The sequence below is a fragment of the Capsicum annuum genome, chromosome 10 (assembly GCF_002878395.1).
Source record: "Capsicum annuum cultivar UCD-10X-F1 chromosome 10, UCD10Xv1.1, whole genome shotgun sequence".
NCBI lineage: Eukaryota > Viridiplantae > Streptophyta > Magnoliopsida > Solanales > Solanaceae > Capsicum > Capsicum annuum.
In genome coordinates this window covers 125,682,141-125,707,235 of record NC_061120.1, presented here as the reverse complement: position 1 = coordinate 125,707,235, position 25,095 = coordinate 125,682,141, and the positions used below count along the sequence as shown (strand labels likewise).

At 29.9% G+C, this 25,095-nt stretch overlaps 1 long non-coding RNA gene across 2 annotated transcripts; it reads right to left on the bottom strand.

Moving 5' to 3' along the window:
- Nucleotides 1–12,919: 12,919 nt before the first annotated feature.
- Nucleotides 12,920–17,147, bottom strand: LOC124887938. Of its 2 annotated transcripts, none has more exons than XR_007045580.1 (3): nucleotides 17,026–17,147; nucleotides 13,559–13,588; nucleotides 12,920–13,235 (listed from the first exon to the last, which is right to left on the bottom strand). It is a non-coding gene; the product is annotated as an uncharacterized LOC124887938 (long non-coding RNA). The 2 variants fall into 2 exon arrangements; XR_007045579.1 differs by having other exon boundaries at nucleotides 16,986–17,143.
- Nucleotides 17,148–25,095: the final 7,948 nt, after the last annotated feature.

Genomic DNA, 25,095 nt, shown 5'->3' with positions numbered 1-25,095 from the left:
GAAGTCTCATGTCTCACTTATTCTGCTTATTTCTATCGTTATCGCTATTTCTATTGGACAATGTTATCTTTATTTTGTGTTTGTTTTTATTTATTTGGATGATTTTCTAGCTATTCAGAACGTTATATCTGTAATAGTTAGTAAGTTGATAAGTTGAAAGTATGCTGGAATTTGCCCTAAAGGCATTTTTTGCGGATATTTTCAGTGTGAAGTATTTAATTTTGCGCTTTTTGGTGATTTCAGTTTAACGTATTTAATTTTGCCCTCTTTGGTAATTCAGTCATAGTTAGTTGCCTTCCCCTATGATAGATGGATGACGACCGTCTTAAGGGGAGTTAGTCTTTAGAAGTTGAGAATTGATAAGAACCCCCGATTATGACTTTTGAGGAATGCTTTGTGTTGGGCCAAATTTTTTTAGTGACTTTGAATGAAGTTGTTTTGAAATAAAAAGAAAAGAATAAGTTGTTTTTAGATGTTAAATCTCAATAGGTGTAATACAATTTAATTGGCTTAATGTTGAATTTGATAAAGAACAAGATCGAGAATCGTAAGGATCCAATTTAATTCCTTGCATGCATCGTGAGAGTGAGTATTTGTTTGTATTCTACATGTATAGGAATGTCTAGAACTTTCCCGGTGTTTTTACAAAGCAAAATAAAGGGTGTTGGGTGTAGGAAGTGATTTAGCCATTTCTTTGTTAGCCAAATTGTAAAGACTTTATTAACCTACCCTTATGCATATCCTTAGTCAGCCCTGTTGAGCCTATAGCTTGATTTCTTTGGTAGCCTCTTATGTATCCTAAACCCTTTCTTTGATGGACCTTGATTCGATCCATAACTTCGAAGCGCTTTAGTATAGATGATTTAATGAGTAGGAAGAGTGAAATTGAAGTAGGAGAAAGGTGAAAGTGAAGCTTTAAAGAAATAGTCATTTGTGTGTTGAATCGTGATGGTGAGGAGTTATTGAAAATTTAAAAGAACGTCCAGTTTTTATAGCCCTATTTTTGTTACAATGAACCTGTTTTGGCCCTGGTCCACCTCGGATATTGTACACTTCAAACAAGATGAATATCTTAGGTAGAGTGTGGTTATGATAGGGGTACATAACAGTAAATGGGTATGAAGAAGAGGTGAAAAGTGAATTGTGATAAAAAAGAAGTATATACTCCTACCATAGTTTGTGTAATGGCTTAATGAGAGTAGGGATAGAGCGAATGTAGTTTGGATGTGATACAGTAGAAGTTGGGTTGATATAGTGAGATTTTTATTGTCGGTTGACATGTATTAAAGCGCTTAGGGAGATTAGTCACTATTTCCTAAATAGTTCCTACCCGTCCCTTAGCCTACATTACAACCATGGAAGACTTAATTGATCTTATGTTTCAACATCTGACTATTAGTGAAGTATTACACTAAGGGAAAGCTTATGGTTCATTATCTATCATGTATGAATTCTTTGTTTAGAGTGAGTGATTGAACGTTGATATTCTCCTTAAGAGAAATATGGAAAATTGAGAAGTAGTATGGGGAAACTTTCTTGTTGTGAGGGTGCATACGGATGAAAGTCCAAATTACTTATTGTGTTGTTTGATTGAGTGATTTGCTTAAGTTTGCCAACAAATCGGATGTCACTATTGAGATGATGAGTTTTGAAACAAATTGTTCATGTGCATAAAAGTATTCTTGACATGTTTTAAGATGAAGAGTCATTGTATAAATTGTAGGTGCCCAACGCTAGCATAACTCTTGGGTTGTGATGTGAATCTTAATTAGGTATTATGTTTGCGATTGTTTGAGGACGAACAAGATTCTAAGTGTGGGGTGGTGATCTTGGGTGTATTTATATGTCCAATCACCGATTATTACCTATAATAGGACTTGTTCGACGAGCTAAAATGTATGTTTTTAGTGTGTTTTGATGTCTAATTGCATGATGTAGCTGATGGAAGTGATTAGTGATGCAGGGCAAAATTCTTGCAGAATTGGAAGAAAGTGGATGCATGATATGGAACAAAAGACAAATGAGATGGGGGATTTGAGTGGATTGAATTGAATAGGCATTTTCAATGAAGTTGGGAAGCATGTAGTAAAAAGGGGAATCAAGTGGAAAAGCTACCAGCTAAAAGGATTTTTGCCTTAGCCAATTTTTTCGACGACAATTCTAGTAAAGGGTCGCGATAGCTCGCGACGCGACCCTTGTTTAAGTCAATTACCTGTTACGATGCGACCCACAAATTTTTTCCTTAGCCAAATTTTCGATTGATAATTCTAGTGAGGGGTCGCGATATCCCTTCGATGTGACCCCTATTCAAGTCAAGCATGTATCGCGACACGACCACTGATATTTTCTAGGAAAATTGTCCTAACTATAAAAGGAACACTTCAACACAATAGAAAATACTTTTAGCAAGCATAGCAGTGGCGAAAAAGCATAGAATTCCTTCTTTAGGGTTCTTATTATTTCTTTTGAACTTCTTTACCTCAATACTAAATTTGGGTATAATTAATTACTTTTTTTTTATGTTTAATTCAAACATGAGTGGCTAAATACCCTTGTTCTGGGGGTAAGGACAAGAACATGATTACTCTTTGATATTCTTTATAGTAGTTTCTTTTTGGATTATCACCTGGGTTGTTCTTAATTTCTTGAGCTTACTATTTTAATGCTTGGCCTCCATTAAAATAAATTTATATTTCTATGTGAATCCGAGAGGAGAATCGTAGGTTAGAACAAGGAAATTAAGGAGCAAGGTTCTTACCCTTTTATAAAATAAGGGGTTTGAATTAGCATTTAGGATAGGGATATGCCTAGAAGCCTTGGTTGGTTCAATTTCAAGAAGAGTACTTAATGAATCTAGAATAATTGTTGTATCTCTGTGGGAGTTTTATTTGCAATATTCAATAGATAAAAGATTTGAGGTCGGGAGACAAAAATCGTTACCTAAAGCTTGCGAACCAACAACCCGATAACCAATTAGACTACTATAAGAATGGATATTTGTATGATTGTTCGAAAAGCCTCAACCCTGGAATTCTTATCATTATTGTTTACAACCGTTGCTTGCCTTGTTTTAGTCATAAAATTTTTATTCCTAATTAATTAATTTATATTTTTATTCTCAAGTTCAAAATCATCTTGATACTTTACAACACTTAATACTCATTATCTAAAACTAAAAGTTGGTTAATTTCTAGTTGCTTAGTCCTCGTGGGAACGATATCTGATTATCTAAATCACTATATTACTTGTACGATCACGTGTACTTGCGTGTACATCTGAGTCGTAACAGACTATGCACTGTATAAAATAGATTATCAGGAGTATCTCAAGACTGGAGGTTACAAAGAAAATAACAAGGACTAAGTCTGTGTAAAATCAAGAAGAGAGGCTTCATCTGATTATACAGTTAGGCAGGCTCTAGCAGTATAGGAAGAGTCACTCTGTGAATCTGATGAAGCTGAGAAGACTAAAGATGTGTCCATGCTGGCTGTCGAAGATTGAAAAGTTACCTATGATTCCTTGGTTTCTTTCATGGCAAACACTGAAGATGAAGAAGAAAATATGGTAGGAGGAGGGGAATGCAGTCAGAATTGGTTCATGGATAGTGGATGTTCAAAGCATATGACAGGGAGAACTGACTACTTTCTTTCTCAAGACACTTCAAGGTGGAGATGTCTCTTTTGTAAATGGGGAAAAGAGTTATATTCATGGTGTGAGAAAGATTAGAGAATCATTTTATCAAGCAATAAAAACTGTGTACTATGTGATTGGACTCAAGTACGGTCTTCTAAGTGTTTCTCAAATCTATGACAAAGGCAATGAGGTTAAATTTTCAACTGATGGATATACTGTGTCCAGCTTGAAATCTAGGAAAGCTATTCTCAAATCCAAGAGAATCAAAAATATTTATGTAGCTGATTTGGGGTCTATGGACGATGGGGAATTAACTTGCTTAAGTGTTCAAAGTCAAAATGCTGAATTATGGCACAGAAGGCTGGGACATGTAAGTTTCTCTTTATTAAAAAATTTGATTTCAAGGGTCATGGTCTGTGGAATGCCAAAGCTAAAATTTCCATACAACAAGGTATATAATACTTGTTTCAAGGGCAAACAAACCAGGTCTTTCTTTAAGCTAAAGAAGTAAGTGAATACTTCTGGACCTCTAGAGATGTTGCATATGGATATATGTAGACCTGTTAAAGTCTAAAGTAGAAGAGGAAAGAAGTATATGCTTGTGATTGTGGATAACTACTCAAGGTTCACTTGGAAAACTATGAGGTTCTGGTTACCTTTGCCAAGTAAATTCAAATGAAGCTGAATTGTAAGATTACGCAATTCAGATCTGATCATGGAACTAAATTTGAAAACTCCCAAGTTGCTGGATTCTGTGACAAAAATAGAATCAATCATAACTTCTATGCTCCAAGGACTCCACAGCAAAATAGAGTAATTGAAAGAAAGAATAGAACCCTCATAGATATTGCTAGGACCATGCTGATTGATAGTGGACTTCCAAAGAACTTTTAGGTTGAAGCTGTAAATACTGCTTGCTATGTGACAAATAGGTTCTTGATTAGATTGCTCTTAAACAAGATCTGATATGAGCTTGTGTTCAATAGAAATACTAAGCTTAACTATTTCAAACCTTTTGGGTGCAGATGCTTTGTTCTAAAAAAAATAGAAAGAATGATCTAGAAAAGTTTAACTCCAAAAGTGATGAAGTATTATTTATGGGCTATTCCTCAACAAGCAAATCATATAGAGTTTTCAACAAAAGAACTTTATGTGTTGAAGAAAGTGTATATGTGGTCTTTGATGAGTTAGGAAAGATAATGAATCCAGGTGATGGTGAAGAATCAGAAATTAAAGAAATTATTCCTATTCAAGGAGATGATATTACTGAAGATGATAGTTAAGATATAGAAGAACTCATTCCTCATACATCTAATAGTTTTGACAGTGTTTGGGTCATCATGGATCGATTAACCAAGTCAACTTATTTTACTCCGATTCAGGTCTCATTCAGTGATGAGAGGTTAGTCCATATCTACATTTGTGAGATTGTGCGTCTTCAGGTGTACCGGTGTCCATTATTTTAGATCGAGGTCCTATGTTCACATCTCACTTTTGGAAAACTTTTTAGGATGAGTTGGGTACTCGAGTGGATCTCAGTATAGCATTTCACCCATAGACTTATGGTCAGTCAGAGCGGACTATCCAAGTTTTTGAGGTAATGCTTCACACATGCGTGATGGACTTTGGTGGCTAGTGGGAGCAATATTTGGCTTTAGCAGAGTTTGGATATAATAATAGTTACCATTCCAGTATTGATATATCTCCTTTCAAGGTGTTGTATGGTAAGCGTTGTCATTCCCTAGTGGGTTGTTTTGATGTTTAAGAGGTAAGACCTCGAGGTACGGACTTTCTTCATGAGTCTTTGGATAGAGTCCGGTTTATTCAGGATAGACTGAGAGCAGTTTAGAGTAGGCAGAAGTTCTATGCTGATCGTAGACTTTGTGCCTTGAAATTTGGTGTTGGTGATCATATATTTCTTTGAGTTTCACCCATGAAGAGTGTGATGAGGTTTTTGTAGAAGGGCAAGCTTATCCTAGGTCTATTGCACTTTTTGAGATTCTTTAGACTGTTGGTGATATGGCATATAAGTTGGCTTTGTCCCCTGATCTATCAACTGTTCATCCAGTTTTTTATATTTGTATACTTCGCCATTATATTTTAGATGAGTCTTATATTATTCTTTGGTAGTCAATTCAGTTAGATGAGTGACTATCTTTTGTTGAGGAGCCAGTCTTCATTTTGGCTAAGGATATTAGGTGGTTGCACACTAGAGTGATCCCTATGGTTAAGGTCCAGTGGCGACATCGACCTATAGATGAGGCTACTTTGGAGGTTGAGTCTGATGCATAGTTACTATCTCCAACTCTCCGTTGATTCAACTATTTCTTTGCCTTAGTTCGAGGATGAACTAGATTTTTAGTAGTGAATGATGTAACGACCAGTTTTTTAATAAAATATGTGAAATATGTATTTTTGTGTGATTTGACTATTTTACCCCTCCCCATAGTTTCATTATGGTATTTATGAGATGTGGGGGTGATTGTCATGGTTCTCGATGTATTTTGGTACCATTTATGCGATATTATGATTTTTGGTGGCTTTGAGAGTCTTATTTTAGACTTATATGGATATCTTTTGATCTGTACAACAGATGGCTGAACAAATTGTGCCATCAGCTCCGGAATATCAATTTTAGTCTAGTTAGACCTTGGTTCTAGTCCCGGTGCTCCCAAGCTCATTTTGATCTGTTGGTCGGAAAATTAAAAAATTAAAAATATGGGTGTGAGACCCACATTTGGTTGAAACGACATTTGATAAAAAATTCAACTTTGCTAGCAGATCCAGAATGTTTATTTTAGGATGGTAATATATTTGGTGTAATTTTACGACTTTTAAATCTCATTTTGACTCTCGATTTGGAAAATTGTGATTTCGAGTTTTAGGGTCAACTTTGTGAAAATAATATTTTTTTCAAAAATCTGATATCTCCATTGAGTCCAGAACATCGAATTTAGTGTGGTTGTGTAGTTCGTTTGAATGTATCATACTTCGAACGAATCTCGGGCACCCCGTTGAAGTCCAGGGTGAGCTTGAAGAGAAAAATCTAGTGCAAAAAACATAAAAAGCTGCAATATAAATAGCCCCCTTTTGTCCCTTTTTGTTCATTTTTCATCTTGTCTCTTGAGAGTTAAACCCTAAAATAGTGTGGTACCTTAAAAGTGAAGTTTGTGGAAGCTTGAAAAACTAGATTAAGATCTATTTCTTAATTTCATTACGAATTTAAGGTAAGAATTCACCCTTTTCTTAGTAATTTCTTAATTAATTTCTCAAAACCTCAAAAATCTTATGGCTTGATTTTAAATCCCATTTGCACTCATTTTCACATGAATAATGTTTTTATCTTATAATTACTAATTTTTCATCAATATAACCTTCAAAACAACTCTGATTCTTGATTCTAACTCGGATTTCAAAGATTTTACCCGATAAAGCTTAAAAATAATTTTTATTTAATTTGAACCTTATTTTTTACTTGATTTGACTTGGGTGTTCAGCTTTTCCTAAAAATATGGGGAACACATTTTTGAAGTAAAATTAGGATTTTGCCCTTCTTTTTCGAAAATCTATTTCAGAGGGTGTTTTGACCCCAAACCAAAAGTAATCAATATGGATATCACTGACTTTGTTTTAATGCGTAGATTCTATATTTGATGTTTTTAATAGATTTTGGAATCTTTCATGAGGATTAAGGCTTTAGGAGCAAAGTTTTGGTAGTAGTATTTCGGCTTTTAAGGTAGGTTATGGCTTAACTCTTTTAGAATGGGATGGATAGTAAATGATGGTACAAAATGCATGTTAAGGGTGGGAACTAATCATGAAAAATGACTATATATGTGTTGTGCCCGTGTGGGGGCCTATATGTGATGTAATTGTTGAAATTGAGCTATGATATGATATGTGTGACCATGTGGGGTCCTATGTGGTGTTGATAGCCTTGAATACATGTGAATAATTATATTATGTTATTGAAATACCTAATGTTGTTTCATTGGTATATTGTGATATATCCATACTTATTGGTATATGACACATGTAGAAATTCATGGATGAAATGAAAGCAATGAGTGGATATTGGCTCGGGTGGTTGTGGAACTGTAGCATTATGGTTGGTTGTGAAAATACATCATATGGATTGATCGTGACAATACATCATATGAATTGGTTGTGGAAATACTAATTTTGAGTGGTTGTGAACATTGCATCGTCATTCTCATGTCATCATACGTATTATTTCACTTGTTTGTTTTATTATTTTATATATACTTATTGCCATGTATGTATACTTAATTTGTGTCTTATGTTTTGTATGTTCTTTGAAAATACTAAAAACACTAGAATATTGTATATTGGTATTGGATATTAGATTTTATGGACCATCTCCCAAGGATCATGCCGGAGAAGAGTTGTGGATATTGGTGATCTTAAGGCTGTGTGTCAAACCAGAGGATGTATGCCAAACTTGAGGCTGTGTTCAAAACTTAAGGTTTGTGCCAAACTCAAGGTTATGTGCCAATCCCATGCATCATCATCATCATATACATTGTACCCACTTTATTGTGTTTATGTTGTGTTTGAATTGTCATATTGACTTGTTATCTACCAATTTGTTCTATATCTTAAACTTGTTAACGTCTAATTGTTCTATCTTCCTTTAATTGTATTTGATGTTCTTGATTATACATGTCTCTCTTCTGTTCTACTTGTATGTGATATTGTGAATATTTGTATTCTTATCTTGTGTGTTGTTGTATTACATAGATGGATATTAAAGAACTGCTAGTGAAAGCGATGTGGGCTATCGTTATAGGATATTTTCTGATTACAGGTGACGTACCCTTAGTATGTATTTTGTATGCTTTATTTTCTACTTTGCTCGGTCGGGCCATGATACCTAATGAGTATAAGTGGACCGTACTCACTCCTACTTCACCCTTTCGGTGCAGCTTTAGGCTTGTGTGCACAGACTGATTGATTTTGGGCGCCTTTAGGTTTCTCAAGGTAGCGGTTGGACACTCATACATCTGCAGTTCACTTCTATCTTTCTGTATTAGTTATGTCTTTATTAGTGTTCAGAGACAAATATTTTTCTAATATAATTGACTCCAGGATTGTATTAGTTCTTATAATATAGACACTAGGTTTTGGGAGTTATGGCTACATGTGTTGATTTTATTCTTTCCATTTTTATTATATCTATGTGGTTCAGCTTCGTTCTAGAAGCCTTACCTTGAGTGCATTTCTGTCTTTTACGATGTATCAGTTTGGGTAGGAGGCTTACTTGCCAAGGTTCGCCACGACAAGTGCCATTATGACCTATCGATTTTTGGGTCATGACAGTTGCATTCATCCAAATAGATTTGGGGATCACACTTATTTCGGTGTAATACAAAACTGCATCTCTTTCTTTTTGCTTGAGCATCAACTAATAATACACCTGCAAATTACATTCATATTTTAGAAATTGTATTGACTCCTTCCAAATAAAATTACTAAACGTACTTTTGTTTGCAAAATAATTTAATTTATAAAAAAATAAACTTCAATCACAAAAAAAAATATGAAGAAATAAAAACTTCTATTGATAAATATGTGGATACGAATTTGTTCCTTCTCTCTTAATTTTCTTTATAATTTGAGGATCATTCGTAGCATATTTCTAGAATGTAGGAGGATTTAAATTTAATATAAATTTTCTCCATAATTTGAGTACCGTTGGTGACATATTTTTTGAACGTAAGAAGATTTGAATTTGATCTCCATGAAAGAAGTATTTGAATTTTGTAGAACTCGTATTTGATTATTAAGAAGAGGCAGTTTTGATCTCTTTTTTTAACATTCCATGAGTTTATGAAATTTCTAAGATGGTCTTGAGTTTAGGGGATATTCGAGATCTCTTTTTCAGGAAATAATTTCCCCTTTATACAGGTGTAATTTAGAGTTTAAGATAGAGTATCCTCCAAGCTAGGTTTAGGAAAAAATAGCCTCCAAGAACTCTAACAAATTTTGGATTCGTTTTGTAGTGTTACACAAAATTTCAATGTTTACAACTTGAAAGGACGTAGCTCAACCCCATGACCTATATGGTCCTATCAATTACAAATGTATATATATATATATATATTAGACGGCATTCCTTTCTATTTGCACCAAAAGATATACTCTAGCAATTGACTTAGGATCTTAATAAAAAACTTCAAATCTCAATACGTGTCAATTATATAAATTTTCTTGATCAAAGAAATTGTAGAGAATAGCAGAAAAAAGGTGTAACTGGGGAGACCTTCTGCTAGCCCAAGGTCGTTAACTAAGATCGAAAGATTCAACTAAGAAGAAGAAGCTAGAAAGAGAAACTTTGTTATAGAGGAAGACTTTTTGAATTGTATATTTTTTTGTTATGTTTTTGGTTGGTTACAAATGTACAAGACCATTCTCTATTTATACTAGTCTATGGATGACTCTAGATATTCATCTGGATACATCCACAAGAAAATTCTAGTGACTTTCTCTTCTACTCTAGATATTTCCACAAAATGCTTATCCAAGTGACTACACTATTCTTTTCTAGACTCTTCTACCTATAATTACCTAGAATATCTAGATATTTCTTCAATATGATTATTCTAGAAATTACACTAGATATTCTAGAAACTTTACTAGAAAATCTATGAAATTAATTCACTCAACTATTCTAGAAATTTATCTGGAAACTTAGATATTCATTTTTCCAAAAAATCCACTTTAGATATTTTTTACACTCCCCCTTAAAGTGATTTTTTGGAAGTTATCCCAAACTCGTAGCAGACGAACTCAAACAAAGCTTTGAACCATATTTTGATGAAACTCTTAGCAGTTTTTCTCCAACACCTATTTCTTCTTCCAATGATGAAGATTTTGCATCATCGATTTGTCCTATGAAGAAGCACGAATACGTATTGACAAAATTATCATCTATGTAGAGAGATAGCTTGATGATAGTCCTCTTTGCCCTTTTAGAACCATATGAATCATCACCTTGTTGAGTTCTCGAGCTTCCCCTTTCCCTGAACTCCTCCATAACTTCATTATCTGGTGACACACATGTGATGGAAAAGTTTGGAGCTCTAGGATTCAAGAAACTTACTTTTTTTAAGCAACTCCCTAATAAAGGAAATTTCATTTGTATCAACCTCCTTGTTTGATTCGATGAAAATTTGATCATCAATTTTTCGTGAAGCCTCAACACCATAATAGGATCCGCCACTAGATTCACTATCTAGTTCTTCAATCATACTACGTCTCTCTTCATCTGAAATTAGGACTTCTATTTCAACGTCATCATTCATTTGCTCTTTAGCTTCTTCATCAACTTCCAATATTTTTTCTGCACTAGTGATTGACCTTGATATGGTAGATGATTTATCTGAGACTTTAACTTCCATTATATCTCCCTCTATGTTTTCTTCAAAAAGGTCACCACTGGTATGTATAGTTTCAGACACTACCTGCCCAGGTTCTATTGCAACATCTTTTACATTCAGACTTTTATTGTTAATTTCAAATTATGCTTCTTTAATTTCCTCGATAGGAGCTACCACGTATCTAGTCTGAACGTCTTTAGTATCATTTGGATTCTTATCAGTTTCTTCCTTCTCCTTATGATGGATTGTATTATATACAATCTAATCTCTTTCCAAATTTATTGAAGCCAAGGCATTTATTGCTCAACTATCGACTGCTAAGTATTTTCCCCAGTCTTCTTCTTCTTTAATAACTTTTTCTATTTAAGCCATGTTGCTCTTCGTGGCTCGGCAATATCTTCTTATGTGTCCATCTTTGCCACACCGATAACATCTGAGAGAATTTTTATAAATGTTAAAAGTATATTCCTTCTTTCCAGGAGATCTTGAACCACCTGAGAATCGAGAGTGAGGTATATCTCTTGCTTTTTATTTAACATTCCTCTTCTCAACTACAAGAGCATTTCCTTACCTTTATTTGACAAATTCACTAGCTAATTGTTTGGCTAGTAGCTCTTGTGACGACAACAAATTCTCAAATTCCTCCAAGGATGGTTGTTGAGCCCATCCTTGAATTGGTGTCACAAAGGAAAGATATTCTGATTTCAAACCATGATTGATAATTTTTTTCATTCGTGTTTCAAAGATAGCCTCGTCCATATCCAATAAAGAAATCTCAGAACATAAGTTCTTAATCTTTAAAAAATACTTGACAATAGAAAGATTATCTTGAGTGGTGTTCACCAATTCATTCTCCAATATTTGTAGTTGAGCTTTATTATTCTTGTTGAACAATTGATCGAGCGTCATCCATATTTTATGAGCTAATTTACACCTTATGATGTGGTTAAATAAACTAGAGGAGATAGACCTCTTCAGAATGAACTCTGCCTTCGCATTAATCTTCTTCCACTTCTTGTATATACTATTATTCTCTGGTCCGTCTTCCGGAGGACTTGTGTTACTCCCTTTAACAACATCCCACAAATCCTCGCCCATAAGGTATGATTCCATGCAAGTCTTTCATACCTTTTAATTAGACTGATTCAACAACTCCATTCTCAGTCCATTAACGGGGTCACTTATATCCATTCAAACAAAATAGTTGAATCGGCCATAAACCCGATCTTGAAATAAATACAATTCAATCTATGACTTTGCACTACAACATAACGTATATATAGCTACATAATATGTGGTAGCTAAATATGAAAAAGTCGTGGCTAAACACTTTAGCCACAAATTTTCTTTCCGTAGCATTCGTAGCAAGAAGTGGCGTAACTAAAAGATAGCTACAGAATTTACATGGCCTGTGGCTAAGGACTAATACTTACAACTATAAAATTATTATGTCTGTAGCTGTGATAGTAATAAATTCTTGCTACGAAATATATACTTATAGCAAATAATTTTATTCTTTTGCCACGACAAGTAAAATTTATAGCCACAATATGTTCTATTGTGGAAAAAGACTAGATTTGCTACGAAAATTAAAAGAAGTGGCTATTTTATAGTTGAGACAGATAAAAATACTTGTATTTAGCTATGAGTTAGAAAATTTGTGGCTATCAACTAAAGAATTTGTCACAAACACTTTTGTACATGGCTAAGAATTTATTATTTTTGTCATGAAATACATAAATTATAATTATTCTTTTAATTTGGCATGAAAGGTAAAAATGTATATTTATATTTTTGGTAGTATATATGTGGCTAAACTACCAAAATTCATTGTCATAAATAGAAGAATATTGCCATAAGCATTATTAATCACAAGAATTCATATAATGTAACTAAAATAAAAACTATTAAAATCCAAAATAATTTTCAACAATTTCATTTTTACAAATTAAAGAAGTTTTTACTTGCCTTGTTTATCGGAATGTTACATAATGTAGCTACAAATCCCAAATAGTTGTCAAGTTATATACAACTGTTACAATTTTGAGAATTGTCACAATATACAATTATTTTAAGACAACATCTTATTTGAATCCAAAGCAGCATGGTCTTCTCTCTCCTTCAACGTTCTTGAATTGCTCCTTAACTTGATCAATATCCATTCTAAGTTGTCGTTTATATGTTCTTTTTTCACTAATATATCTATCAATAATTGCAAAATATATTAGCACCAAGAATATCAAGAATAATGATTATATATGCAATTGTTTGTATACATAGAATTTCAATAGAAAAAATATATTTTAGATAATTCATTTCTAAAATTTTTAACCAATAAAAACAAGAAAAAGTGCAAAGCGACCAAAGAAGTAAACAAACTTGCACACTTTATAAATTTTTTCAAACCTATAGTTATCGATGTCAAATTTCAATAAAACAATAATAATATACTTAATGTAATCTCATAAGTGAAAGATGTCAATTTCAATATTAATACTTTAAAACCTACACGAATAGAAAATTACCTTTACTTGGAAAATTCTACATTGTAACGCCTACAAAAGAAAAAGTAATTTAGCAAAATATCAAATAAACAATTTCAACTCAAATTACAAATTGAAATACGGGTGAAACGAATGGGGAGGGGGGAAGGGAGGGGCGAGGGGGAGGGGACAATAATGAATTGGGGAGAGGGTAAAGGGATATGAGTGTTTGTTAAGTGTGAAGTAGGATTAGGTTATTTAATTAGATTTTAAAATTATGCGGGGGAATTTTATTCTTTTGAGATTTTTTAATTTTGGGGGGAGATTTTAGGTTTAGAAATGGGAAGGGTGGAGGTGGGTGGCTGGAGGAAACTTTTTAATATGGGACGAAAATTTTCGTTTTATTAAAACAAAAGAAATCCAATTGTATTAAAATTTAAAACAAAAGAAAGTCAAGGACAATATTTTCTCTTTTGGCCAATTGCCTTTTGTGTTTACCTATTATTATATGTATATATTTTTCTTTATTTTTGACAAATGCTATATATGAATTTAAAATACTTTTTTTAATTTATGAGGTAGGAGTAAGGTGTGTATATATTCTACTCTAGTTAAATTCACTTTATGGGACTACATCGAGTGTGTTGTTTTATATAAATTTAGAATGATTTATATGGATTACGATGTCAAGTTTAACATAGGAAATCTTAAAACAAAATAAAATTGTGAAAATCATAAAATGTGCACAACATTTCTATATAAATAGGAGAAACTAAATAATATTTCGATAACAAGTATCAATTACCATAAAATTAATTTTAAAAATTATTGTAAGATAGAAATTTCAAAAAAAAAAATGTCAATTCAACTTTTTATACATTAAAAACGTGAATTCAAATTCAATTTAAGTTCTCTGTTGTGGTGGAATCATGCTTCTACAATATTTGATTATTTCAATTTGATTTAAAATTAGGATATGAATTATGAATTATACTTTTTAGTTCGAATTGAAAAAATAAAAAGTATATGAATTTAAAATGAATTATATGGATCAAATTTCAAGTTTAAAATAGTAAATTCAAAAATAAAATAAAATTAAGATTAGAAAATCAACCTATATTAATAGGTGAAAAAAAAATATTGAGGTGGCAAGTGTCATCCAACAAAAATTTCACGTTGAAAATTATTTTGCGATAATTTTTTTTTTAAAATGTAACTTTAATTTATTTTTATAATAATAACATTATTTTAAGCTCAAATTAAAGTATGTTATTACAGTGGAATATACTTTCACAACATTCAATTATTTTATTTGAATTTAAACAAAAATATGAATTTTGCATTGCAATATATAGTTTAATTTAAAAATATAAAAATTACATGAATTATATGAATTAAATATCAATTTCAAAATATAAATTTTAACAATAAAATAAAATTATAAATCAAAAAATAAAAAAAATCAATTAAAATGTCAATGTACATCACTTTCTTAAATACTGTGTGTATCTTAATATAATATCTTAATTATATTCGCTAAAGGGTCGACTTGTCTATTTATATGCTATATTAATTCATATTGCATCAAAAAACTCATGCAAATATTAGATATTAAAAAATATAAGAAGGAGAATAGATAACGCAAAATATACTATAATATAATTTTTTTAATAAAACATAAAATAAATACTTATAATTTAATATATTTAAATAGTCACATACATTTACAAGTATTATAATTCCTTAATAATTTAATAATGTACGTACATTGTAGAATGTACATGCTAATATCATATATAATATCTCTAGATTTATTAAAGTTTTTATGAATACTTTTAAAAGAGTAAATGATCCCATATTAAAAAAACATGCACTTAATTTAAAATAATAAAGCACCAAGCATATATAAACATCTTTATAACTTTCAGTAAAAAAATTTGACTTGCAATTAATAAAAATACAATAAGCATCCAAAAAAACCACATTGCAATAAAAATAAACTATTGAGATGACAATGTAGAAAGGCAGATGATAATTTTAAGGTTATAAGTAGGTTTATAAAATATTTATTATTGAAGATTACACTTTTATTTTGTATTTTAATTTTGTTATTTGAAATTAATTATTTCTTTTGTTTATACACAATTATTGTGTGTGTGTATATACGTGTATGAACCAAATAACAATTTTGAAAATACTTGGCGAGGATGAAGTTTGAACGAGACTTATTGAAGTTCTCCTAATTTAATGTTAGTTAAAATAAATATAATCAAATATTTACTTAAAACTTATAAGCTATAAAATTGAATTAACTTAACAATTAATGCCTCAAATCACATTAAATTGATAAACATATTATTGTGATAAAACAAGTTTGAGTCAAATAACAATTTCAGAAGCACATGATCAAGATAAAACTTTAGAAAATTTTGGTAAAATTATATTTAAGATCGATATAATTAGTTAATCAAATTTAATTAGATATGATCACTTATTTTTTAAAATTATATTCGAAATTCAACAAATAGATATATAGTATTGAATCAAAAGGAATGTTTAACACCTCTAGTTACACTAGAATTGTATCAGTATACAATAAATCTCAACTTGTAGTAAAAAATAATTATTAGCCATCAAATTTTGTCATAATATTAAATTTACAGCTAAATCATTTGTCATGACAAATAATATAGCTATTATTAAGTCACCAATCGCCATGCATTATTTTATTAGTAATCAAAGTAAAAATATTTGTTTAGTTATATTATTTGATTTTAAATAATCTTTTTCATTGCTAAAATGTCATTATTGCTACAACAAGTTTTGATACATGGCAAAAATAAATAATTAGCTACGAAATTTTACTGTAGCAAAATATTTATGGTTATATCATTTAACTATTGCAATAATTTTATAAACAATGAAGTAAAAATATTTATTCATCCATAATATTTTATTTTAAATATTTTTTGTGGCTAAAAGATTCTATTACTATAATACGTTTCAACTTGTGGCAAATATTAATAATTAGCTACGAAATTTTATCATAGAAAAAAAAGACATGGCTATATCATGTGATTATTGCTACAAGTTTTATATCCTAAAGCAAAAAAAAAATATATTAGCTACATATTTTATTTCATATAGTTTCTTATGGCTAAAAGAGTTACTACTGCTATGATAACTTTTATGGCGTGACAAAAACTTATGATTAGCTACCAATTTTTTTACTGTAGCAATAGATTTGTAGCTAATTAGGCAATTATTACCACGATTAATAATACTGGTAGCAACTATGAGAAATTAGCTTTGCCAATTTAATTTGCGTGGCTGAGAAATTTTACAAATTAGTAAATAGCTACAGATTGAAATTTTTGTGGCTATTACTAGATAATAGCTACGAAATTTAAATTCATATCTCAGATTTCGTAACTATAGATACATTTTATTGTAGTGTTGGTTGTGATACCATGTGGAGAATAACAGAAGAAAGGTGTAACTGGGGAGACCTTCTGCTAGCCCAAGATCGTTAACTAAGATCGGAAAATTCAACTTAAAAGAGGAAGCTAGAAAAGAGAAGCTTTGTTATGGAGGAAGACTTCTTGAATTGAGTAGTTTTTTTTGTTATGTTTTTGGTTGGTTACAAATGTACAAGACCCTTCTCTATTTATACTAGTCTATGGATGATTCTAGATATTCTTCTAGATACATCCACAAGAAAATTCTAGTCACTTTATCTTCTATTCTAGATATTTCCACAAATTGCTTATCCAAGTGACTACACTATTCTTTTCTAGACTCTTCTACCTAAAATTACCTAGAATATCTAGATATTTTCTCAACATGATTATCCTAGAAATTACACTAGATATTCTAGAAACTTTACTAGAAAATAAGATATTAATTCACTCGACTATTCTAGAAATTTATCTAAAAAACTTAGATATTCATTCTTCCCCAAAATCCAATTTAGAAATTTTTCACAAATATGTGAATTGTTTTTCGAAATAGACTACGTGGTATTTTAAATGTTAGGAATAGAGAAATATTAATATATGACGCTCTTGAAATTTATATTTTCTTTATACTTTGATAGGTTACAGACACTTTGATATACGTAGAAATAAACTTAAAGAAAATATGCGACAAATTAAAGATAGAAAAGTCGGATAATGAAAAACGATAGAAGTGTAAAAGGCGCATATAATATAATACTGACCTAAAAATAGAAAAACAAACAAAATAAGAAGGAGAAAAGAAAATTTAGCCATGGTGATTAAAATAGTTAATAATATTTATGATACTCTTTCCAATTTCACATGTTTTCAAGCAAACTTATGGATATTATGCACTAGATTTCGAAGGCCCGTGCCAGAACGGACCCAATATATGTTATTTTTTAGTTTCAGTTTATGTGACACAAATAAAATTTAGATAATCAATTATATTTTTAATATGCTTTAGTTATTTTAAGTTGGTAACTGTCGTAATTTATAAGATTTTTATTTAATTTTCAAATAATACATGTTACTCTCCTTGTTCAAATTTTTGTGGCATTGATAGTCAATTATATTTTTAAAATAATTTAAAATTTTTGTTATTGAGATTTATTATACCTCTTCTCTATTCCTATTTAAGTGGCACTGATATAATTTTGAGAGTTAATCAAATATTTTATATATTTAAAATTATTTAAGTTGTTAATTATTGTAATTTATAGTACTTATTTTTATTTTTTTAAAATATATAACAGATTAATTTTTTAAAAATATATTTTAAGCTATTAAACATTGTAATTATAGTACTTTTTATGTAATTTTCAAAATACATGTTACTCTCTTTGTCCGAACTTTTGTGACATTGATAGTCAATTATACATTTAGTTATTTCAATTTAAGTGGCAGTGATATAATTTCGAGAGTCAACCAAATATTTTAGATCTTTTAAAATTTTAAGTTGTTAATTATTGTGATCTATAATATTTTTGTAATATATAACAGATTAAGTTGTTAAATATTATAATTTATGATACTTCTTATGTACTTTTCAAATGATATATGTTACTCTCTTTGTTCAAACTTTTGTAGCATTGATAGTCAATTATATTTTAAAAATAATTTAAGTTTTTAATTACTGTGATTTATGATACTCTTTCTTCTATATTTTTTAAATATTGTAAGTTATTAATTATTATGATTTATAGAAATTTTTTTGAAATATATACTAGATAAACAAAATAAGACAAATAATTTAAATTGATGAAACAAACAAAAGCAAGGAAAAGGACCAATGAAGTTGTGCCAAAGCAGATAGATTGACCTTTAAATTTTTAAAGTTGTTAATTATTGTGATTTATAGTATTTTTTTGAAATATATAACAGAGTAATTTTTTGAGATATTTTAAATTGTTAACTATGTTAATTTATAATATTTTTTATGTAATTACCAAGTAATATCTGTTACTCTCCTTGTTCAAAATTTTGTGTCATTAATTGTCAATTATATTTTCTTAAATAATTTAACTTTTAAATTATTATGATTTATAATACTTCTTCTTCTATTTCTATTTAAATGACACAATGTTTAGATGACCAAAATAATTAATTAGGGGTGATATAGTAAAATCATGATTGAAGCAGCAAAGCAAACATGTCTCAAATGACTTATAATAACTAATTAAAAGTGATATAAGAAAATTATTATAAAAATTAATTGTGGAAAAAAATTAAGTGAATCCATATAAGACGTCAAGTTAATTTAAGATTAAATATTATTAATTTTTTAATACTTAAATGACTTTATAATAATTTTTAATACTTAAATGACTTATAATAATTAATCGGGGATGATATAGTAAAATTAGAGTTGAAGCTGCTAAAGCAGACATATCATAAATGTCTATTTTACCCTTTTTATTAAATATTACTAATTTTTTAATTTATAAATAACATAAAATAATTAATTAGAACTGATATAGTAAAATTACGAAACAAGTAGCTAAATTGATCGGCAAGGAGAACGACGAAAAGCTCCTCTCAACCGCCTCTTATATATCAGTAGAATATAAATATAATTAATATAAATTTTCTAATACATAAATGACTTATAACAATTAATTAGGGATGATATAGTAAAATTATGATTGAAGCAGTTGAAGCAGGCAACACAAGCAGGCGCATCGACTTGCTGCCTATTTATTCCCTATTATTATTTACTACTGATATAATAAAATTACAGTTGAAGCAGCTAAAACGAACATATCATAAATGTCTATTTTACTTTTTTTATTAAATATTATTAATTTTAATTTATAAATAACATATAATAATTAATTAGAAATGATATAGTAAAATTACGGAGCAAATAGCTGAATTGATCGACAAGGAGAATGACGGAAAGCTCCTCTCAATTGCCTCTTATATATCAATAGAATATAAATATAATTAATATAAATTTTCTAACACATAAATGACTTATAATAATTCATTAGGAATGATATAGTAAAATCACAATTGAAGCAGCTGAAACAGGCAACACAAGTAGGCGCGTCGACCTGCTTCCTGCTTATTCCCTCTTATTATTAGTAGTAATATAGGAGAATGATGGACTTGATTATGAATATCTTCCCATAAAAGTTCTCCTTGTACTAACATAATAAATATAATTTATAATTTATGAATATTTTCCCATAGTGTACTTCCTTTTTAGCATAACTAACCATACATATGACTAATTTTTGCCATAAGATTTCTCCTTGTATCAATATAATATAGAGGAAAGGATCAAATTTATCCATTTACTTTGAAAAGTTGGTTAAATATATATACTTCACATATTTTGGGGTCAAGTATTTACCCTCATTATCATATTTTGGAGCCAAAATTTACCTCTCTGCTATGAAAAATTAACTAGATATATCTTTCATCATTCTTTTGGACCATGTTTACCCTCAATGTCATATGTTAGGATCATATTGCCCTCGTTGTTAAGAAATTTTCTATATTTACCCTTCCTTTAATAAAAAGGGTAAATCAACATTAAATGGCCTATTTTACTTTTTTAAAAAAAAACACTTAGCACGCTCGATTCGATACAAATAAATATACTCCACCCACAGTTCTGTTGGTCAAATTTTCTCAACAAATAAATATATTTCTCTTTCAACATGCAATGTTAGTAGGTTATTTGCAAATGAACAAAAAGTAAAATAGATTGTGATAAACTAAAAACATGAAACTAAAGAAAGTATCTATTACAAAATCTGGTCCTATTCAGTTATGTTCAAATTTCAAAATTTGATATGCAATTCTGTGTGCATATAGATTCTAGAATCAGTGGATAAGTTTTCTCAATAAATGACATAATTAAAAATTTGTTTAGATTTAAATTGTATATAAAGACATAAAAATGAAGAGATATCACGATTGACACATATGGAGACCTCTTAACTCAATCATTTCGAGAAATATCTAGTGGGCCTAATCTGTTGTATTTGACCGTCAAAGCCATTTATCATGGGCTCTACATTGATGTGGATCAATGAACTGAGGAAGGGGTATATTTGTTTGTGTTTGTACAAATGTAGACCCATTTTTCATGAATTATGCATTGATAAATATTTAGTGGTTTAATCTTATGGAAAAAATTTAATCAATAGAACAGAGAAAGTATATCTGTTTGTATATTTTTGTGGCTCGAGTCTGGTCGTGCGGGTTAGATTAGGGTGTGGTTTATTTTTTAAAAAATAGGATATTTAACATTGATTTGGGCTTTTCTACTAAAAGAAAGGTACATGTGAAAAATTTCTTAATGACGAGGGTAAGCTTGACTCTAAGATATGGCATCGAGTGTAAATTTGGCCCCTAAGTAAGACGAAGGGTATATTTAACCGATTTTAAAATAGAGGAATAAATTTAGCCCCAAATTATGACAGTGAGGGTAAATTTAGTCCCAAAATAGAATAAATACTATATTTAGCTAATTTTCCAAAATAGGAGGGTTATTTAACCCATTTTCCCTAAGATATAACTTATAAATATTTTTCCTACACTTCCTTCTTAGCATAATTAACCGTATGATAGACATCAAAACCCCCCAAACTTGTCGCCAAAACTTACCTTAAATCCTAAACTAATCGGGCAATTTTTACCCCCTTAACAACTTTCAAGTGAATTAAATTCACCCCTTATGGCTGATGTGGCAAAAAAAACGAGCGAATTTTTTTTAAAGGGCCTACTTTATTATTTATATATATATATATATAATTAAAAAAAATCAAGAACCCAACTTCATCTTCTTCTTCATTACCCGCCCCCGTTCCCATCACTCTCTCCCCACCCCCACCTCCACCCCCAGCCCCCACCCCCACCTCCAAAACTATAAGCTAAGAATTTTTCCTCCAATAATGTCTTCTCCATAATAAAATATATTCTATAAATGGAAGGAACAACAACAAAACCCCCACAACAAATCTCCAAAATGTTTCCCAAATTCGCCAATGTCGTCAAAACCAACACCTTCAAACTCTTCGCTAACATCAACGAAGATAACAACAACACTGATGATGTCTTCACTCTCCTTAACTCCATCGAAGAATTTATCTCTAGACCAAAAAGTCATTGTAATCAAATCCAATTTCTGCACATTTCTTCAATTAACCAACAACACCCATTTTCATAAATCCCTTATTTCTTCCCCCTTCGCTGCTATTTCTTAATTTGAAGCTTCATAGCTTCACTTACAAATAGCTCATGTTCCATTTGATGAAAATGCCCTTGAATTGGCTACGGTTAAAATTGGAATTTCAGGTTCAGGAGCACCTGAGCAAGCTTAAAGTTTTGGAGGCTATGGTAAATCAATTTTTATTGGAAATTGGAGAAAATTCTTGTGCTTATCGAAAATTCATCAAATTTGATGAATTCAATTTCGTATAATTGGGTGAATGGTGGGTTGGTGTTTGTTATTGATTAAGAAATTATGTCGTTATTAAAGACAGGTTCATCCTAAGGCGTTTGCTGCAGTGTTTGGTTTGGTTTTCAAGCTCCGACAGTGTTTGGCCTATTAGTTATTTCTTCTCTATATCAATTATCCTTCAAGAGAAAGAAAATCGAAATGAATTTGTAAATGTGCTGGTGTGATTGTTGTGTTTGTGGAGTGGGTGAAGAGTGAGAATCTTGTGTTAATGGTGAAATTTTTGTTATTATTGCAGTGGGAGAAGTGGTGGACTAGTGAGGTATGGGGGGGGGGGGGTGTGAAGAAGAAAGTAATTTTTTTTTTTAATTATTTTTATTTTAATATATATGTGGCATCATTTTTTAAATAAATATTTACATGGCGGTGACATGGTTGTGACGTGGGCGCGTGTGTAGTACACCTCCCTTTGTGAGAGTGGTAATATATCTTAGGGGTATTTAATTCACTTGAAAGTTATTAAGGGGGTAATAATTATACGATTAGTTTAGGGTCTAAAGTAAGTTTTAGCTACAAGTTTAGGAGTGATTCAATGTATTTTCTCTTTTTTCCCCTTAAAAGTTCTCCTAACTGTATGAATAGAATATAACTTGCGATTTCTTTCCATAAAAAATACTTTCTTTTTAGCATAATAAATGGTATCATTTTTCTCCATAAAAGTTCTTATTTTATTAGCATGACATATTTATTGCTCTTTTCCATAAAAAGAGTACTTATTTTTAGCATAATTAATTCTACTTCCTCGTCCAGCAATGCTTGCCCACTATTAACTTGACACACATATTAAGAAACAAAAAATATTAGGAGTGATTTTACAATATCACACTTTAAATATAATAAATTTAATGCTATGAAAAATGCATTAAGTGATGATAACAACAACGGTAAAATGGGTAGAAAAGGGTAAATTACCCATTAATTTTTCAAATTGAATAAGTATTTTCGTACATCTATTTTTAGTATAGTGGAAAAATATTGTTGGACGAAAGAATTATGACTTTTTCCCATAGACGTTCTTTCTCGCTTACCCTACTTTCCTTTATTTGGAATATTTGCATTTAAGTAATTATAGAATTTAATCTATATATATAATAAAGGAAGATAGTCTAACCTGAAATTAAGACAAATGACATTTTAAGAAGGAAAAATTACAGAAAGTAGTATACTTAAGACTATAATTACAATAAATAGCAACACTTTTATAAAATTACAGTTTATAGCAAGAGTAGCATTATTTTACTCATTAACTAGGCAAGTGCGTGTTTTACTCTCACTACTTTACATTTTCCTATTTTCACCTCCTCTAAATATAGCCATATCTTTTACCCCTTTTTTTAATCATCTTATTCTTTTATCATTTTATTTTTTATTTTATTTTCATTTTTTTATTTTCATTTTATTTTCTCTCTTCTATTTCTCTTTTCTTTGTCTTTTTCATTTTTTTCTTTTTTATATTTTTTGTTTTCTTTTTTTCCTTTTTCATATTTGAAGATAATTATCTACATGATCTTCAAGATTCCAATATAAAACATCGTTACTGTCTTTCACTCTCTTATATCTCTACCTTTTTTTTCTTATTAGTTTTTTTTTCATCTTATTTTTTTATCATTTTATTTTTTTATTTTGATTTCTTTATTTTTTTTATTTTTTTCGTTCCACTTTATTTTCTCTCTTCTATTTCTCTTTTTTTTCCTTTTTGTTTTTTATTTTTCGTTTTCCTTTCTCGTATCTTTTTTTTCTATTTTCGTTTTGTTCTTCTTTTTTCTATTTTATTTTGTTTCTTTTTTATTTTTATACTTCTATTTCTCTTTCATTCCTTTTTTTTTCTTTTTCACTTTTCTTTTTTTTTGTTTTTATATTTTAATTTTTTCTATTTTTTAACCTTTCTATCTCTAACTTCTATTTTGAAAAAACAAATATGTATATCACATACACATTCAAAAAACATACAAAATACATAGCCATACAGATCTAGATATGTATTTCAGTACAAAACTTACATATGTATTTATGAAATACATATCATATTTATATTAAACAGTAACAAGCATAACTATACTATATATCTCCATATGTATTTTCGAAATACAAAGGTGACTCATATAAAATAAGAATATGCATATGGATCAGGTATATATTCTATAAAAACATATGCAGAGCTATATGTATTTTATACGATGTTAAATTTGTCTTTGAACTGCACATACTATGTCATTTTAGAGGGTAACATATCTACTTATTTATTTTCTTTTACTGTTTAAGATATGTATCATATATTTTTTATTACCTATATGTATATGTATATAATTGTCATTTTTGTTATAGAGATTTTGTGTCCTATATGTTTATATATATATGTGAGTTAGATATATATTTCTGTAAATACATATTCAGATATATATGTATGTTTTTTTACTGTAAATACTTATGCAGATTTGTATGTCTATTTATTTTGTATATTTTTTAAATATGTATATATGGATATATATATATATATATATATATATATATATATATATATATATATATATATATAAAAGTTTGGTGTCTGTTTCCTGGATGCTCTCACCGGTAGTCATTCTTAACCCTCTACCTCCCTGTCTATTTGG